The 7088-nt window shown below is 35.8% G+C and overlaps 1 pseudogene across 1 annotated transcript; it reads right to left on the reverse strand.

Annotated features, from left to right (window-relative positions):
- Positions 1-806: 806 nt before the first annotated feature.
- LOC144349937 (uncharacterized) lies at positions 807-6593 on the reverse strand (annotated as a pseudogene). The gene is made up of 2 exons (XR_013420093.2): positions 6555-6593; positions 807-3323 (listed from the first exon to the last, which is right to left on the reverse strand). The product of XR_013420093.2 is annotated as an uncharacterized LOC144349937 (transcript).
- Between the last annotated feature and the right edge of the window lie 495 nt (positions 6594-7088).

Here is a 7088-nt window from a genome sequence, read left to right on the forward strand (position 1 = left end):
CATCTGACAAGCTATCTCACTCAGTCTGGCTCTTCGTCTCGCTTCATCAATGGTTTGAGGTTGATGGACAATCACCTGACTCTTGATGTCATTCCGTAGCCCGGCGCGAAAATAACGTAATTGTTCTTCGGGTGTTTTACGAAGTCGGGCACAACGCGACTTGATATTTGCCGCGTAATCTTCTACGGATTCGTCGGCCCCTTGCTTTCGCTCAGACAGTTCTTGTTCTAGTATCCAGTCTAAATCGGCGTTTTCAAAATATGCAATAAAGGCCGCCGTTAAAGCTTCATAATCATCTCTTACTTGGGCTGGCAATTCATTTACCCACATCTCGGCTGGGCCAGTCATCAACATTCTGAATCCTGCCGCTTTTCTATCATTCGGCAGTTGGTTAAAGTCTGCGTACGCATTAAATCTCTGTAACCAGGATGTTGCGTTCTCTGATTGTTTACCTTTAAACGGAGCTGGCCCGATTCCCATGTTGACAGGCGTTGGACGATTTTGAAGATCTTCCACCACTTCCTGAATTCCTTCTACCGCTTGTTGTGTCATTCCTTGGTCTCCAGCAATGGCTTGTGTCATTTGTCCAAGATGTTCCGTTAAAACTTCACGAATCTCTTCCATCATGTATGTCTTTTGTCTTGTAATCATACAGTGTTCCCAGGATGATTTTTTTGTTGAACACAATGCCCAAGGGTTATCCACCACGTGTGATAGGTATTTTTGATGGTTAAAAACCTTTCACTTAGGTAACCGGGGTTCGGTCGTTTCCACGCTAGGCTAACAAAAGACACACACGAGCTTCGTTCATGTTCCCAAAACGATTCTCTGCCAAGTCCCTGGTTTTTACCCGAGACAGCATTGAATCCATCTTTATTTCTTGTCACCCCTTAACCAATTACAATCAGTATAAGAGACTCCAATGCCTTGCCTTCCAACAAACAACCAATCACATGAAAGTTTTACACATCATAATCAATTAATTACTCGTCAAGCTGTCTAGAGAAAACATTTCTATACATTGTCAACGCTAACTTTTATTGATGGGGTAATAATCTCGCACTAACATTCCACAAAGATACTACCTTAGTTTAAAATCGCAAACAACATTGGTTTAGAATTACAGCTACTGTCTTGTATCTTAAAAACTGCAGAGTCATAAGATGTTTTTGGTTGATTTCGACCAGCTCGCCATCTGGTCTTGTCATTAACCTTTATCAGTATATGTCATGGCAACCACTGTCAAACTGACTGAAATATAAATCATGATATATCTATAGTTTTATTTATTAATTTGAAATTGTATTTAGGTTGTTATGTATTTATTTAACATTTCATTCATTTATTTATTTATTATACAATATGTTATTATTTTTTTCAAATTTTCTATTAATTTTGTCATTGTTTGATTTGATATTTATTATATTGTTTATTAGCTAATTGTTTTGTATATTCTTTAAATATTATAAATATTTGTTCTATTGTTTTTCATTTATAATTTTTGTTTATTAGTTAATTGTTTTATTTATGATTTTATTTATTTTTTTGCTATTTTTTTTATTTTTGGCGCTACTGTCATACCATAATGAATATTGAAATACACAAATAAACATAAATGATTATAAAACTTACGCCAGAATACAATAATTGTGATCTTGAAAGCCACAAATTGTCATTGAATTACAATAAATGTAAATTTGTACGCTGTTTTGTTGGCTTTTCTTTTCACTTATTGCGACCTTGGACACCAACACTGTTCACATATGACTTGTATACCTTAATATTTATATTTAGAAAGATGGTGGTGCATCTGATATTAAGGAAAGTCAATGTTAATGAATACACTGAACTAACGTTTTTTGTTACAGATACATATCATTTGCGAATACAGTAATAAACTAACATTAAATATATGGTAATAATCATTACTTAACTAATAATCCCAACTTCGGTCATATTGTGACTTTTAAATGCTATTTAAAAGTGTACATACATTTTATCATATTAGCCAAAGTGCTACCCTTCATGACAGAGGTTATGCGACTAATTCCAAGAACTCCGAACCATTGCGAAAACATTAAGTTGTTATATTCGTCACTCATATAAAAAGTGGTTTACATTACTTAAGATCACGAAATAACTGTTATACCATGATGGGCACATTGTTTTTACATTTCACAAACAGATTATAATGAATGTTTTATCTCATCTAAGTCTAAGTACCTGGATTATAATATTTCACAAACAACGAATTGGTTTCACGTTTTCTGGATCACGTGCCGCGATATATTCTGGTCTTCTATGCCAGGGAGCACTAAACGGTTTTTCAAGTTTGTTGTTTAAACTGTTGTAGATCGGTAACAGATTAATTCTATCCCAGGGTGTTATGTTCGAATGGTTACTATGTAATATATTGATATCACAAATAAAAACTGTTCCAACGTCACCCAATAGGTACTCAATGCCATGCTGATTGGCCATGTCAGTAATTATTGTATGATCGGTTTCGCCCGCTACATTTTTATACTTTGATGATGTCATCAGATGATCTTTTGGAGTTTCGGTGGCACAACTGACAAATATTTTGTGTGTTCCAGGTAAAACCATCATTGCGCCTCGTTCGGGGGTATTTTTGGATAACATTATTCCAACCACCGCGGCTCTCATTCTCGGCATGCCGTCTTCAGCATGAAAAATCTCGAAATCACTATGCCAAGTATGACCAGTCCCATGAAATGCCGTATGAAAGTTGATCAAATTATGGTGCAAGTACACGTCATCGGCTAATATTTGGCGTACTCTCGATATAATCGCCTTGTTTTCCAATATCCCAGCCACTGCCGGGAGATTCCGGTGCAACCCAAACAGGCTTCGAAGTTTGTTAGTTCCTGGTTCGGTTGAGTATGTACACTGCTCGGACAGCGTTGTGTCTTCTCCCGTGTTCATGTCACTTTCAATATCACATTTGAGTTCATTAACTGCATCAATGACTGATTTCAACTCGTTCGCTGTAAATACATCGTTTTCTACAATGAACCCTCGTTCTTCATACTCATTGAGTTGTTCAACAGTCAAAGGGCCCGTTGGCGCTGTACCATTCTTCTTCCAAATGACAGGATCAACACGTGGATACAAACCCGTAGTGCCTTTACGAGTAGGGTAGAGGTCTTTCACCCTTGCACTGAAAGACCGCATGCTGGATACAAAAGTACGTTCATTCATTCGTTTATTGGTTCCAGCCCATGTTAACCGCCAAGTCGCTTTCCACGGAACTCGTTGCATGGTACCATATAGTTGACAGCATAGCATCGTTCAAATGTGATCTGCAAACAACGGGAATAATATAGTGTTATTTATTGGACAGTCTAACGCGCGAAAAAAGACAGAAGTCGTATGTGTTCTAGTCTAGTCAAACCATGAACGTTGATTGTATGTGTTAATTATATTAATTTAAAATAGATTTGACTTATATATTTGCAGAATGATATTTGTTTTCGTTATACACTCCAACAAGTCAGCTCTTAATCTGTTGATTCTATGGGATTATTTTTAAAACGTCTTATAAATACAGAAATAAACCAAATTTGTTATGAACATATTGAACATTTTGCTTGATCAAGCCTATTTTTTTAGTTATCGCACCCTGACGCCGGCTGCACAAATATTGTTCAAAATCAGAGTCACCCGGAAAGTTGGTTGTTAACAACGCATCAGTAGCTGCAGTTGTGCGAGGGTATAACGTTGTTTTATTCCGGTTAGCTTATTTGGCCCGTCATCTAACTAACTTTAAATATTCACAGAGCGGCAGCTATGCATCTAGTGACAGCGATGCATCATGAGTGACCGCACAACAGCGATTATTACAGTTTCTGCATTCGATATTGAGCCCAGATTAGTGAGTTATGTTTTTTAATGATTGAACATGGTGTGTACCTTCTCTCATAAAAGGCAGACATGCATAACAATGCGAAGCAGAGCATGGTACACATATGCAATGGTACGAGCATTGCTCGAAAAATTGCAGGTCACGTATTTTATATGGCGATCACCAATTGGTCAGCTTTGGGTGTGTCATTTATTATGTGTCTATTTATTATGAAGAGCTGGGTGAAAGCGTCCTACATTCGAACGTTTTCAAAAAGCGCGCGGCCATGTCTTGTACGCGTTAGACGTACGTATTCTAAAGTCCGAGCAAAACGCAAAACCAATACATGTACGAGTTCGATCAAAACATGTCACCACGGAAATGCTCGTAGTACTGTTTTTCCCATCTCTAGAATGTTACCTATCAACTGATTTTATCCGAGAATGAAAATAGTCATATATTATTTCTCGTAGTATTGTATTAACCCAGGCACTTTTGCCTACCGCCCTTGATTTACACGTGCAAACAAATATCACTAAAATAAATAATTGTCAATATCCGAAAAAAATATACCGAATAATAATTACCTTGCTAACAAGCTGTGTGTACAATACCAACAAAGAACATTAAGAGAAAATGCTTTACAGCTCACAGGTTATTTGAATATTTAAATTACACCTTGATATGAATAGCTTTTTTTACTTCTTACAGGTAGGGGTAAGGAATGACCATTCGAAACAAGAGGGAGAGATGTTAAAACGTATATACAAATTATTTTTCCGTCCCTCACTTTTCAGTTAGATTTGTACTCCAAGGATTATATTGGTTTTTATTCTGTGCATGTAATGCGACGATATCTGGTGAACTGAATGAAGAATGGTTAAATAAAATACGGGGCCTTCCACGATATTCACCACTACATTTGTTAAAAAAACACAAGCTTCACAAATTCACATGTGGGGGAATTTGGCCTAGTTATCATTGAACTGTAAATATATGACAACGCATGGCAGTACTCTATGCTTTTAACTGCCAGCTTATGTTTATGTGATCGGGTAGGTATTGATGTAATTTGACCATTCATTGTATTATAATATCAAGCATTTTCTGCAATTATTTTTAATCATGGCAGATTACATCAAAAACATTTTTGTTCTACTAATTTACAAGGGAAAATAATGGTATTTACTCTAAGAATTTATATCTAGTTTCAGTGAGTTTCAAATATTGGAAATAATATTTGATCCCATGTTAATTGTTTTGTTGTTTTTTTGGAGTACGTAGTATCATAGGGGGACCAATATCAATAGGACGAGGCCCCCCAGGCTGTTTGACAATATCCATGTTCATTGCCGAAACATTTCCCATGAAATATGGAGGAGTCATGATCACGGGGAATAAAATTAGCTATTTACAAATCACGTACAATTAACCAGGGCTAAAATACACTCTATAAAACATACGCATAGATGGACGAGGCGCATGACTAAATCCAATATAGTCTAGTTCAACGAACTGGCGGTAATACCTACTATACACTATTTTCGCACACAAACGAAGCCAAAAATGTTACACTGTCTGTTTGTAGTTGTGATTCTTTGCATGTACGTCGATTTGCGAAACAGACGACAGGCCCAGCGAGTAACATGTGTGTAATGCATTTATCATATTATGTAGTGCATTTACCATGTTATGTAGTGCATTTACCATATTATGTAGTGCATTTACCTTGATATATAGCGAATTTATTGTGTCATGTACATAGTGCATTTTTGTAACAAATATATGCTGACCGTGAAAACAAACTAAGTAGCATAGAGCATTGGGCATATGACAAGTGTACTAAAGCAGCTTCATTATTTAACAAAGAATTTTGACACTGCGTTATTATAGTGACCTTTAAAGTAGTTTTGGGGTATGCGGCATATGGAATTGTGTATGAAATGTTCAATATACTAGTATTAGATATTCACCAGTGTCATTCGTATGAGGTCATTTCTAGTGTAGTCCAGTGTAGACTTGCCTAACTGCTATTTGCAGTTTTTACTACTCAATTACTGGTGACAAACATTATCAAAGACAGAAAACAAATTCCAAATGCACCACACAAAATGATAAATGCACTAAATAACATAATATTTTACGACTTGTGGCTTTCCATATAACACACGTGTTCGATTCGAACGCTATGCTGTAATGAACACGCACGCTCCTCATGTGGAATTTTTCCGCAAAATGTGCAATATTTTAATTTTGGCAATAATAATTCATAATAGTACATGTACCATGTTAACCTGTTTTCAAAAGTCGATTATTCATCCACATTTATTTATGAAAAGTGCTCACAGTCTTATGAATATAAGTATTGACTGAGTAATCTAATCTAAACAACAATACCACATAAATGTTGTGGGGCGCCTACATACCACACGTTATGAGACACGACTAACGAATGGGTCAGTTTAAAGATAAAGCCAGGCAGCATAAAGGGATATGTAATCAAATAAGAATGCAGTTCCGCCATTATTTACTAAGTGAATGAGTAGACTGGATAAAATAAATTCTCAATTGATTTATCTCAAAGTGAAAATAACATACCCAACCGTAGTTCTTAGTACGAAGTCACATAGGAACATTTACGAGACTAGGAACACAAAACAACATTAGACAAGAACAAACAAACAATTACCTTAATGAAGAGCAGGTTTGTGTAATACTGGAAAAGAACCATCTATATCTATGATATTATAGGTAAATTATATATGCAAATTTAGCGCTTGATATGAATAACTTTTTCTAAATTTTAAAGGTAGGATCACAGTATTTGATCCTGGTTCACATGAACTGTTAAATACAGCTAGGTGAATGATTTGCATATAAAAATCTACCAGTAATTATAAAATTAGTTTAAACTTGTACCTTCAGTATGAAGTATTTCTGACCGCCATCTAGGTGATCAGGGAAACACAGATCATACGTATTTGTTAATGTCGATATAAAACACTGAGATACTATAATCTACAATATTTATAGATTAAAACTCGCCTACCAAGGTTTATAGGTAGATTGAAATAATTCAGTATTATGGTCTGTCTAAAATAAATTAATAAAACAACAAGTGTAGCTGACAATACACTCTCGCTTCATTCCAACACTCAGTTTGTTTTGTATACCGTACTCTAATAGGTTAATACTAGCAAGTCGTCAGTCACGTTCGAAATAC

This window comes from Saccoglossus kowalevskii, chromosome 11 (assembly GCF_978046115.1).
Source record: "Saccoglossus kowalevskii chromosome 11, keSacKowa6.1, whole genome shotgun sequence".
Classification (NCBI taxonomy): Eukaryota; Metazoa; Hemichordata; class Enteropneusta; family Harrimaniidae; genus Saccoglossus; species Saccoglossus kowalevskii.